Below are 14,488 nucleotides of genomic sequence, written 5' to 3' on the forward strand. Positions count from 1 at the left end.
TTATTTCTAATTTGCTTTTACAAACAGTCCAGAATTGTATAAGACATTTCATAATTTTCTAAACCTTAAGAGCAAATTTTCATTTAAAATAGTTCAAGTCTTTGTTTCATTTGCATTACTGCCACAAGCCTCAACATTTGCATATGTTAAGTTGTTGAATTATCAAGATTTGATTGCAATCCAGAAAGAAAATAAGATAAAATTACATTATGTTGGGAAGACTGCAAGATAAGAATTTCCTAGGACCTTTTGGTAAAAGTCAAACAACAGAGGAAGATTCTTGCAAACTTTGCTGAAGACTTTAATCAAAATTAGCACACATTTCATATGTACTAACTAGAGACTCTGCTGTTCGCAAACAGAGTAAGCAAATATTCAGTTGACTTTCTGTCTGAAGCTTCTAAGTAGTTTAAACAGTTGTTTGCAGTGAACATTAAAAGAAGAACATTATTACTTCATTTAAAGATTTAATACCTCATTAGTAAACTAACAGGTTCCTTCTTTGCTTATACAAAGATACATATATCTATCAGCCTTCTTCACTTTCCTTAGAAAGGGAAATTTTACAATGTTTTCTTTCTTGTGGTCAATTTGCCTGAAATTCTATGGTGTGTAATAACCGGCATACATCTGCAAACAGCTTTTATTTGGTCTTTTTCTGTAAGTCTTTTATGGTGTTGCAGAGTTTTGTTTGTGACATTGAGTAACTTTTGCCTAATTTAGCATTGATATAAATCATTTTTCTCTTTTTCTTTCTTTACTTAACTTTTCAGTTTCAGTTATCAATTTTTAACACTTTATTAACCATTTAACTTTGAACAAACACTGTGCAAACCTCATGCATGGTGCACAACATTCTTCTGGTGGTTGTCTTGCTTTATACACTCTTAACACATAGGGCACAACCCAATCCCAGAAGTTATACATTTCCATTTTGATGTCTGCTTCTTTAAATAGGCCATTACTTATTCCCTCCTTTTGTTAAGTTGTGCATCTCTTATTTCTGGGGCTTAGCCACATTAAAAAAAATCCTATATTGTTTATCCCTTCTCTAGATGACAAGATCCCTTATAATTTCATAGGTGTGTACTAGGCTAATGGCCCTGGAGCCTTTACAAGCCTAGCCCATAGGATTACCCTGGCATCATGCCACACAACCTTAGTTCCCAGTGCCCCTGTCAAGTAGAGCTACGGCAATGATCCCCGGGGTGAATTTTCTATTTTCCATCCACTCATCAAGATTTCTCTTGAAGAGGGCCAGTGAGGTGCTCTGTTTGTTTTTGGGTTTTCTGGTAAAAGGATGTTGTCCCCTACATCTTACTTCCTTTCCTATTCATTGTAACTTTCCCCAACCTCTATGTTTTGGGCTATTTATTCCCATATTTCCCATTTCCTTCTGTGGTATTGACTTGGCTTCCCTTTCAAAGCTAACTCCTCATCTCTCCTGAGCTTCCCCATTAGCTGGAAGACTTCACCCAAGGAAGGCTCATCTTGTGTTCTCCAATGCCTTATTATAATCTTTTTATTTTATTTTTAATTTTAATTTAATAATTTCATTTTTATTATAACTTTTTTTTTGACTTAGCTTTTCTGCTTTTCCTCATAGGAATCCCCAGTAGTGCGCTCACATTCCCCTCAGCAAAAGTTACATCCTGTGCCTTGGCCAACCTCCAATCAACCCAAGGCTGTTTTGTTGCCTGCACTGTGAGACCCTGCGTCAGTGGAACACTAAAGTGCTTTCAGCTACACTAGTTCCCCTCAGCAAAAGTTACATCCTGTGTCTTGGCCAACCTCCAATCAACCCAAGGCTGTCTCGTTACCCTGCACTGTGAGACCCTGTGTCGGTGGAACACTAAAGTGCTTTCAGCTACACTAGTGTATGTTAGAGTTGCATTTAATCTGTCCTCCAAACTGAAGACTGTTTCCCCTTTCACTGTACGCGTGCACACTAGTGGTACCCCCCATTTCTCTCTTCCTATAGTACTCCTAGGTCAATTACTTAAAATTATTTTCTCTTGGAAAAAGTTTACCTATGTACCTGCAGCCCATACTTCTTTTGTTTTTCCCTGCAGAAGTGGTGGTCCTTTTCACCACTCTGTACTAGAATAGTAGTATAACATTTGTAGTTATTAAATAAATACTGTACCACACTGACCTGCAATTAACTTAGCTTGGTTTTCATGTTTTCTTTTTAGCAGCTGGCTTAGTCCAGTTTTTCTGACTCTCAACCTTCCATTATTTTGTGTCTATCCCTTCCCCCACCTTGAACCTGCACACCTCCCCACCCACATCTGCTTAATTACAGAGGTATCAGAAAGCCTGATGTGGAAAGGCACCATCATACTCCTAAAGTTATTTTACATTTAAGTGCATCTGGGTGTTTCCCTCCTTGCTGCAAAGTTGAAGAATAGCCTCCTGCTAACCTGAAGATGCCCCTGAAGCTGACTCCTTGCCTGGCTTCATAAAGCTTGTACTCCTAAAGTTGTCGTACTTGTATGTTGCAACATACCTTTTTACTACCTTTCTGTAGTGCCTACAACTGCTTGTTAACCCTCTGGTGTGAGATTTAGTAGCCTACCGCAGACCCAAACCTACGTCCTCCCTCCACCCTTTTGTCCCATCATCCTATATCTTATCCCTTTGGAATAGCTTCTTGCTTACCTCCCCAGCTGCTATTACTCCCCTGACCACTAGGTGGCAGTCTTTACCTACACTATATTCTAGCATTAAAACTAACTATCCCTCAGATCCTACAACCATTCTTTGGCATTTCAGTTCAATTCTAATCCCCCCTCTCTGCAGATGAGAACCTCACTCTTGCTTTACTAAACCATCTACACATATCTGATAAGCTTATATACTCTGCTCCCCAGTTTTCACTTTAGTTACTTCTGTATTACACCAAGCATGAAAGACAACTGATTGTCTTTTGGATGAACTTAACTTACTGCTGTTGCCTGCTCTGTTCATCCTGCAGGCTCACTCCGCTCCCCTACCCTACCCCCAATTTCCACCCACCCCCAGGGCACCTATCCTTATCCTGCTAGAAGCCACACCCCCACCCCACATCAACTAATAGCTCAACATATCTCTTTTCATACTCAACCATCTGTTACTAATTTACTCACATCTTCCTCTATCTATACTTTCCTCATTAAACAAATCCACCTCATATTTGCCCTTCTATAACCCCTTATTTTCTCATTACTTACATTCCCACATTCTCTCATTATGTCAACCCCTGGCTTACTAAAACTATCTAACTTCCTCCTCTTGCCCATAATTCTTTCCACTCTATTTCTATCTCATAGCTCCTTTCAATTTCAACACTGTTTTAAACAAACTTCCCCTTTCTATCAGCCTCACAAACCCACAGTAACATTACATCCTCATCAGCCTACCTTCTCCCACAGTTTCACAGATTAAACCATATTAAGTCTTTCCAAACCAGGAAAATAGACCTTATTTTATGTAAACTAGTAAAGCTTCCACACAATCCTCAGTACCTACTACTACCACACGGCAACATTCACACAAACCCAGGGCCTGGTTATACCTTCCCTGACTCACATTCTTCCTTCACCTCTATTTCCCATACCCCTTCTTCTTCCTTGAACTCTCTTCTCATTGCCCATCTCAATATTCATAGTTTAAATAGCAAAATTAGCCAACTTCATGCACTACTACACTTACATTCCTTTGACATCGTATGTCTCACAGAAACCTGGCTCAAACCAGTTACTAAAGACAATGATATCATCCCTCCAGGTTATAACATCATTAGAATTGACCATCCTAACAAAAAGGGTGGGGGGTAGCGATATTGTTTAAATCTGAAACGGGTAACCTCACTAAACACTCAACCTCCCACACCTAGCAATGCTGAAATCTTAATATTTAAGCTCCAAATTAATGTTAATAAGTCTATATACATCATTTGCTCTTACATCCCCCCAAGCAACAACATAAGTACTCTTGAAAATATCCTTAACTGGCTTTCCACATCATTCCCACAAGAAACCATTCTCTTTGGAGACTTTAATATTGACTGGAACTGTTGTACTTCTGACAAACCTACATCTCACATTAATCTCTATGGCTTTTATCAAACTATCACCGACCCTACCAGAACCCATAAACCCTGCAACCAAAAAACTACCTTAGACTGGATACTAGTCAACAATAACCCCCAATCTTACAAAATAGGCATACTTCCTGATGATATTAATGACCACTCTCTTACCTTTATAACTAGACAAAAGGCCACCATTCCCACTCAACTAAACATTAAAACCACCTGGAACAAAAAGAACCTGAACCTAGGTAACTTTCAAGCTGAGCTAAAAGCCTGCAATTGGTCACCCCTAAAATATCTACCCCTCAATGAAGCAGTCTCTTTTTTTAACAATACATTCCTAAAAATCCTTAAGCACCATGCCCCCTCTCGTACTATTAAAATTAGGAACAAACCTGCTCCCTGGCTCTCAATGAGACAAGGCAAAAAATGAGACTGAGAAATAAAATCTGGAATATATGGAGAAGTACCAAAGACTCTATTGATCATTTAAACATTAGACAGCTCTGGAATACCTCTAAAAAAATCAATATTCCTCGATAAAAAAACTATTACCTTAAATTCTAACAAACCCAATATCTAAACCCACAAAAATTCTGGTCAGGATTAAATAAATTACTCCATCCTGGACAAGCCAAAACACCTACCCACTCTAACTTGACTCATAATTCTCCCAACCAAATTGCTGATATTTTTAACAATGTTTTTTCAGAAACTGTTCAATCTTTAGCAAATACCTTTCCACCTGTTACCACCACTGACTCATCCATGCCAACCACTGACTCATCCTTGCCAACCACCCTACCCCAAGTATTACAACTGCAGCCTGTCCCAACATCTCTCATACACTCCCTACTTCTTAAGCTTAAACCATGCACTCCGTCTGCTGACCTCCTTCCAGCTGAATACCTTCAAATGGCAGCTGGAGTGCTTGCCTACCCTGTTTCCATCTTAATTAACAGAACCATTACAGAAAGTTCCATCCCATCCCTCTGGAAAGTTTCATATATTATCCCACTGCATAAGGGCGGGAACTCAAATGAACTCTCAAACTTCTGCCCCATAGCCCTACTTTCCCCCTTAGCAAAAATTATGGAGAGATGTATTCACCATCAGCTACTTGATCATCTCTTCCAAGATCACCTGCTAGTTGACTGCCAGCATGGCTTTAGGCCTTTCCTTAGTACTACAGCTGCTCAAATATCCTTTTCTGACTGCATTAATAAAAATCGTAACAACAGCTTACTGTCCTCAGCCCTCTTTATTGACCTCTCAAAAACATTTGATATGGTTAATCATCAGTTACTGTTAAACTCACTCAAATCACTTTCACTAGATACCCAGACAGTTAATTGGTTCAAGTCCTATCTAGGAAATAGACAACAAGCAGTCCTCTGGGAAAATAAACTATCTACTCTTCTCCCTAAAACTCTTGGAGTCCCACAGGGCTCTCTTCTGGGACCCCTCCTCTTCACTATTTTCATAAATGATCTGAAAATCTCCCTTCCACAAACCACCTGCATACAATATGCCGACGACTCAACATTAATATGTTCAGCCTCCTCGTCTGCTGGACTTCATTCGAGTACCCAAGCAGTATTTACTTTAGTTGAAAACTGGTTCCATCAATGCTGTCTCCTCCTTAACCCCCCAAAAAACTAAATTAGTACTATTCTCTCCCACTCAGATGTCTCCTGCTATCAACTTCACAATTACATCTAATAATGGTACTGTAATAACTCTGGACACAATCACTAAACTTTTAGGTGTAACAACTGATCATAATCTAAACTTCGACACACATATCAATCTAACCATTAAATTAGTTAATAAAAAACTTGTTTTCTTCTACAGACTTAAACCCTATCTCACACCTCTAGCTAGGACTGCTATTGCCCGAACTCACTTAATCTCCACCCTTCTGTATGCATCCCCAATCTATATCAACTTATCCAAAAATAATCTTCATAAGTTGGAAACATCCTATAATAACATAGCTAGATTTGCCACTGGTGCCCCTTTTTGAACCCACCACTGCCAAAATCTTAAATTGCTAGGATGGCTGGAATTGCAAAGCCAGATTCTTTTCCAGCAACTTACTACTATACACAAGAGCTTACACTATCCCACAGATACACCCATACTCTCTACCCTTATCTGCCCATATAAAAATCTAACAACCCATCAATCAGCTAATAAGGTACTAGTAGCTACCCTAAAGTCCAACAACAAATCTGGAGATAGCTTGTTCTCAAACTCTATTGGTAACTCTTGGAACACTCTTCCAACTGAACTAACAGCCCTTTCTTCTACCCCACTTTTCAAGAAGCAATTAAGAATCTTCCTTAAAGCCCAATGGCTTTGCCCATGCACAAATCCTGACTGACACTTTCTCCCCTAGCAGGACCATTCTTTACTATCTATCTTTAACATGCTATTTCAGGTGCTCTGATATTCTCTATTAATTCCTACTGTAATAGCTCACCTCCTAAGGTTTGGTAAACTTTATAAACAATGTAAAAAAAAAAAAAAAAAAAAAAGCTTTATTAATCCTTTTACTCAAAAAGTTTAACTTATTTAGTCGTGTATATTGGTATGTTACTGTAACAGTACTATATAAATGTTCCTATATTTGAAATGTTTTACCTGTCTGACATTATCTGTATTGTCTATGAAAAACGAACGCCAAGCGAAAAGCCACTAAACTGGTGAAAATAGGATTTATTTGAACACAAAAATATGTTAAAACAATAAAAAAGATTATTTATAATCCACGAGTAATCCACAAATGTAAGCGCTTTCATTTAATAGGTATTAAACTTCTTCAGACAGCTTACTAAATAACATCACTTCCTTTTATAGTAAGCATTCTTCCTAAAACAGGAAACACATGACTTAATTAGATCTTTGCATGCCTATATATCTACAATTAAAATAAGAATAATGAAACAAGTCTAATCTAAACAATGGCCAAACGGCAGCAGTACACATGATTTCATTTGTTACATATTGTAAACACAACTAACGTTTAGCGACAATGGATGCATAAATGCATATTACTATGTTAGCATATATGCATTTAATACAATGGTGTATTAAAACATTTTTTATATATTATTATGCTGTTATATTTTATCAATTCTTAAATATGTTTTTTATATATATATTTTTTATATATTTTATATATAACAAATATATTAAAGTATGTTTTATAAAAAAGTTAAATTATTATAAAAATATTCTAAAAGTTATTATAAAAAATTATTATAAAAACTTCCCTAAATGAATATTTGACAGATAATAAATTTTGTCTATATAAAGCAATAGACATTGTTATGTATAATAAATTATATATTATATCAGCCTCATAATGGACTTGAATTTTAATAAATATTAGATAAATATAAAAAAACTATAATAAAATTGATATTTAAATATAAATATGTACATATTAAAAATGAATATAAACAACTATAAATAAATATGTCTCAATCTATTATTTTGTTTCTATTTAATGCCTCAAGTTTTAAAATGGGAGCTATTGAACTACGTTCATTTATACCTGGCCATGTGCCAGCCCGTGTTTTAATTTGCCATTACAGCTCTTTTTGTTCTAAAAATAAACCCCAAGGTCTTTTATCTTCTATTTCTACATGATCTATTGCTATAAAAGAAAATTGATGATTTTTAAATTCATTTATGTGTTTTGCTAATGCATTATTACCTTTGTTTCTCTTAATAGCACATTCATATTCATGTTCATAAATTCTTTGTGCTAGAGCTCTCTCTGTTTTTCTTATGTAGAATGTGGTGCAAGAATTACACATGGCCAGATATTCCCTTGTTTACTTTTAACATTTTAGTGTCACCTACATGTTAGACCTGTGTTGCCCATTTATACTTATGAAGTAACTCTTTATTAACCTTTCTTTGTATTTGGAAATAATATTAATACTACACATTCAAAGACTTGCAACATGTTAACTATCAATCCCCGCAAGGCTTAAGTTAAGGAAATACAAACACACAACTCGCATCAGAGATAGTTGAGACACTCAGATAAATTAAAGTCCCATCAGAAGGCTTTTGTCCATTCTTTCCTCATAGCAACCATGTATTTCTATTATATAAACCCTTTAAATTCACTCCCCCAAAAGGAATTACTTTAAATTGTCAGCACAAAGTCTTTTCCCCACTCATGCTTATTCACTTATAAACTACCTTTGTATTGTACCTAGAATTAAGTTTGTTTGTCCTTAGGCTTCATTTGTGAGTCACTCTGGTTCTTCATCTTGTCATAAGCTTTTTCTTGTTTGTCACATACGTTTCTGCTGCCTTTTGTCTATCATTTTTTTTGTTTAAAAATAGGAATAGCTTTAAAGGCCAGTGTTCAACTACTCTGTCTCTTCAACTTGACTACTCTCCTTCTTCCACTCTATTCCGCTTGTCAAGTCTCTGATCCAGGAAGTTTCTGTAGTGGTTTAACCCCTCCCTGGCCTGAGTTGGAGCTTGAAAGGTCTTTGCTCCTTGCAGGAAAATAATTTTGAAAATTTTTGGGTACACCATTCTGAACCTTTAGTTAAGTTGTCTACATTCCTTGAACAGTGGTATGAATCTGCTCCATTTTAATCTAGTTCCAAGGGAATAATCGTGCTTCCCGAAGTTTCTCTGACTGCATGCTATCAGTGTTTTGCCTTTTACCCCCAGTAGGAAAAGCAATTTTTCTCATAGCAGGAAGTTGTGGCATCTTAGGACAGATAGTCAGGGAATTCTTTTATCTGTACCAGCTGGAGAGTAGACCCTATGTGCTCTTTCAATTAAAATTCCCTCCTTCGTTATCCCCACCCATATTACCAGCAGTTCAGTTACCCACTGCCTTCAGTCCTTAAGACACATTTATAATTCTAATATTCTCGTCTTTCTTTATCTTCTGTTTCATACAGTTTTTCTTCTAGACCCTCCTGTGACACCTCAAGTGTTGTCAGCCTGTTCCATACATCTTTATCTCCAGTCTTCAGTGCTTCTTTCATCAGAATGATTGGAAAGAATTCCTTCTAACTCCTTTATTTTTTCATCAGTTTTCTGGATGTCTTGGGTAAGCAAATTGTGTATTTTCACTACCTCTGAATAAAGTTTGTCTATCTTGTCGCCCATCTCAGCGATTTTCTGTTTGGGTGGACATAATTGTCTGGTCTCCATCATGCTGCTTTTCGGTTCAGCCACTCTTCTTTCCCTTGTGGGAGTCTTGGGTACGATCCCCTTACCTGATTGCTGATTTTTCTTTTTTCCTATCAAGATAAAGTGTGTACAAGCTGATCTGCTTTTCTTTTATTTTCCTGAGCAATATTAACACTTCTTAGTTAATAGTTTTTATATTTATCAAGAACTAGTGCCACTCAGAATCAACTCACACACATTGTGCCAGACTGGAAGTTCTATTCAGTTATCAGATTTTGTGGAAAATATAAATTCTGTGTGGTGTATTTTTTGTGACTCCTCCTAACCATCACACCTTTGATCTGCTCATGATGTTGGCACATTCAGTCCACAAGGTGAGGAAGAAGCAATGAGAGTGTTGCTGTCATTTCATTGGGAATGTGGATGTTCTTTCTTACAAACTACTGTTCTGCAAGGAGGTGGCATGAAGTGGGTGTCTTCTGAGGGTTTCTGTTGCTTCAGTAAGTGACACCTCCCCCCTTGAAAAGACAGATGCCCTCATTGATCCACATTCTCCACCAGAGATCATAATCTAGATATGTGACCCCCTCCCCCAAAGAGAAGTGAACAGGCAGCGCTTTAATATTTCTCTTCCTAGCTTCTGCAGGGCCTAAGTTGATAAACTTGGAATATGTTTGTCATGGTCAGAGATTTTTTATTTCTACTCCATAGAGCTGGCATAGTACATTTAAACTGTTGATATGTGATGTGCCGTGTGTTTTTTTTTTTCCTGGCTTGCTTTATTGTAAGACCAGAGATGAAAACTTAATGTAATGAAGGCTTTATGTTTTTTACTTCTCTGATGTTTTGGACTTTATTGACTTTTATTCTGTCTTGAAGGCAGTGAGTGTATTATAATTTTGAGATAATGTACTGGATGTATTTGTTCTGTCTTGTGTGCTGTGGATGTGCTATATCAATTAGATATTTGGTTTTGGCTAGAGGCAGTCGGGTGATCTTATTTAGGCACTGTATTTAAAAACATTTTTCATTCTGTGACACATATTTGATGTTTATTAGATAAAGTTGGATGCTAACCATCAAATCTAATTATTCAGTGACCACACGCTTCCCTTTCTTCTCTTGTATGAGTGACATGGCTTGTTTTTATTTGCTGTATCTCATCTACTTGATTGAAAGTATTTTTGACCTCTGTGGGAGGTAGTAAATAAATAGTACAAATTTATAAATTTTTTTTTGTTGATCAATGTTATTTTGTGTTTATTTTAGTATATTTGTTTCATTTTCAGTACGACCCTTGGTATTGGATGAAAAGTTAAACTATGAATATGTTGAGCCTTGTAAAACTGGGCTAAGATGTAGCTTGTCAACTGTGTGCATAAGGTACTCTTTTTTTTTTTTTTTTTTTTGGTTAAGTTAGATGTTCATCGAGGTACATCATAGAATATTACCGTGTAGTTACCTATAGCATTTGGATATAGTTTGCACTTCTGTTTTGGAAATCATTGTGAGTGTTTTTTTCTGTTTTGGCAATGAGAGCTATGTACTGTATTTGAGGAGTTTCTCTTTTATTCATAATTACACAACCATACAAATAGTCTGTATAAGTAAAGGAGTGGAGGAAGCTATCTTCCCCTATATAAGTAGCCTAAGTACTGCAGCCATATAAACAGTCTGTATAAGTAAAGGAGTGGAGGAAGCTATCTTCCCCTATAGAAGTAGCCTAAGCAGCCATACAAATAGCTTCCTCCACCCCTTTACTTATACAGGCTATTTTCCCCTATAGAAGTAGTTTAAGTACTGCAGCCATACATATAGTCTGTGTAAGTAATGGAGTGCAGGAAGCTATCTTCCCCTATAGAAGTTACATAAGGACTGCAGCCATACAAATAGCTTCCTCCACTCCTTTACTTATACAGACTATCTTCCCCTATAGAAATAGCCTAAGTACTGCAGTCATACAGATACTATGTGTAAGTAATGGAGTGTAGGAAGCTTTGTTCCCCTATAGAAGTAGCTTAAGTACTGCAGCCATACAGATAGTCTGTGTAAGTAATGGAGTGCAGGAAGCTATCTTCCCCTATAGAAGTTGCATAAGGACTGCAGCCATACAAATAGCTTCCTCCACTCCTTTACTTATACAGACTATCTTCCCCTATAGAAATAGCCTAAGTACTGCAGTCATACAGATAGTATGTGTAAGTAATGGAGTGTAGGAAGCTATCTTCCCCTATAGAAGTAGCCTAAGTACTGCAGCCATACAAATAGTCTGTGTAAGTAATGGAGAGCAGGAAACTGTCTTCCCCTATAGAAGTAGCCTAAGTATTGTTGCTCATGTTAAGGAATCATTCTGTTGCAGTTTACTTGTTCAGGTGCTGACCTGGACTGTAATTGTTCTATTTAGCTATTAAGAATCCATTTTTTAAATGTTCAGTATTACTGCTGAATGTATACTGTCCTTGCAGAGGTCAAGTTAATTGCTTGTTGTACTTAAATTAACTCATTAATCATTTCCACAGTCACTGTATAATTATTGCTGGAGACTGGGATGTGGTCATTCTATTATCCTGAGACTTTTTTTGGATTTAATAAAGACTTCTAATTTAACTAACCAAATTAAACATTGCCATTTAACAAGATGAAATTTTGCCTTATTTTCCCTCTTAGATAAGTTTTGGTTAGATATTGATTTTTTTTTCTGTTTTATAATACATTGTTTCTCTGTTTGATAATGTTACTTTTTATCATGGTGATTCTGTAATTGCTCAGATATTAATTTATATGGACAATTTTGAAGTAAAAATTCCCAACTTTATAAATCAGGGGCTGAACTCTCTTATTTTAGAAGATGCTGACATTGTAAATTTTATAAATGATCTAATTTATTCATTAGTTAATGACTTAAATAATTCAAACGTTGGTGGGTATTGTACAAAGAGGTAAATAAGGAGCTTTTCAACTAAGTGAAACTATTTTTAAGAAGTCCAAGCTAAATGCTCAGCTGGCCCTATACAAGCACTTGCATGCTCTTTGTAAACTTTAAATTAAATGTTATTGTTCATAAATTAAACTACATTTATTTGCATACAGTGGTACGCATTGCATTTCTAATCTCCTGTTACTTATTGTACTTGTTTGTGTAAATTCCTATGAACCTTTGTATCTTTTTTTGTTATTGTTTTGCCGTTTGGTCAAGTAACAGCTGAATGCAGTCTTGCTCAAGCTCTGTAATTTGGTTAACAAAGAAACAATAAATTAATTCAGATATGAGACAGAAAGAAATCATTAAGCCCCAAACTCATCATATCTTCACCTAAATTCTGAACTGTCTTTGCTTCAGGAAAAAGTTGCCTGAAAAAACATCACAATGGGTGCAATTTCCTTCTGTCTACCTGTCCCAAATTATTAGAAATGATAACCCTAAAACTATTACTATATTCATACAGATATGTGTGACTATGTCACTATGCCACTGGCTTTGTTAGTATTCTTTCTTCTTGTCTGTAAACTTAGATTTGTTGCCAGCACGAGAACCAGATGGTAAAATGGAATTTTTTCAACGTGGTTAGACTTAAGCACCTATCCTTCAACCTTATAAAGAAACTACAGTAAGCTATCACTCTGGATGGGGATTTATGTATTGTAGATCACCTTAAATCTAACAAGTATCCTAGTCTATACGGAGTCTTTTCTAAAGGTGTATCTGATTTTATTAGAGCTTTCCCAGCTTTCCCATTCTATTCAGAACTGGGGCTTTACATATTGGTGTCTGAACCAAATATTGTTCTTTCAACAAGCCTTTGTTGGCTCTTTGACAGGCTAAAAATGACAGACCTCTTCCTTTTACTAACTTAATCCAGTTTAGCAAATAGACTCAAGTTTACTGACTTTGTATTTGCGTATCATTATTGATTCATGACATTTGATGGAGTAGACTATATTTTTTTTAATTAATGTTTATGAAAAAGGATTTTCAGGATTCCTTTACATATTCTGTTAAAAGTCACTATGGAAATTCTTCTTCTTTATCTGGATCAGTAACACACAGAAACAATAACAAAACTAAAAAAACAAAGCACACTCATCCCCACACCAACTAATTTCCACGGATTTATTAATATTCAGTAAGCGCTTTCGTCACTACAGAATAAGGGATTTCATCATTATCTACCAGGTGTTGAAGACTGCAGTGCACTACCCTAATAAACCTGCTGTTCAGCCGTTTTTTCCTGTTTGACACTATCTGTTCGTTAATTCAGAGGACTAAGGCTATGAGCTGTTAATGAACTACTTCCTGTGGTACAAAGTTCGATTCCCTCAGCCTTCATTTGCTTACTGTGTGATCTTAAGCAAGTCACTTAACCCACAGCACTTTGGAGCAATTGGGGTTTTGGGCTAGCCTCCTCAATGGTCTCCTGGACCTGTATTCTTCAGCTGTGAGATTCTGAAGGTTGCTATCTTACTGTCATTTTGCCATTGGTTCATTGTCTCTGTTTGTTGAAAAAATGTGTTATCTGTCACTGGATTGTTGCTGAGACATCCTGCATTATTAAAGTTTTATAAAAATTGATTGTTTGGTATCATTGTCACCTTCGTTGAGTTCTGTGCTTTAGTCATCTTTGGTTACGAGTGGAATTTTGATGGAAGACTGTAATCACTGACTCAGTTTTGGTGCCCATGTTACATACATGCATACAAATATTTAAGCACAGGCAATAATGCCTTTCTAGCCTGTCAAAATACCAGAACAGTTGTTCCCATAAAAAGGGTCCAAGCTTCTCTTAAAAATATCTACACTAGTATTTGCTTTAATGTAATTTGGTAGTCTATTCTATGCATCAGCTCCTCTCGCAGAGAACCAGTTAGTTCACTTCTGATTCCTATGCAATCTTTTACATAGGTTGTCTGATGATTCTCTATTAGTTTTTGATAACCTCAAGCATTCACAGAGGTAGCTGTCTCTAAATGCCCTATATACCTGAATAAGATCCCCTCTTAAATATCTATGAGACACTGTGCAAGTTCAGATATTTTAGTATTTCATAATAACTTAAATTTTCACACCCATGGATGCCCTTGGTATATTTCTGCTGTACTCTTTCCAGTTTACTCATGCTTGTTTTCTTATAAGGTTTCCATATTGTTATTCCATACTCAAATTTGGGTCTAATGTGACTAACAAACAATGACTTCATCATTTCTGATTTCCTAGACTTTATAAATCTTTTTATACAA

This window comes from Protopterus annectens, chromosome 2.part2 (genome assembly GCF_019279795.1).
Source record: "Protopterus annectens isolate FY-2018-M chromosome 2.part2, PAN1.0, whole genome shotgun sequence".
Lineage (NCBI taxonomy): Eukaryota > Metazoa > Chordata > Ceratodontiformes > Protopteridae > Protopterus > Protopterus annectens.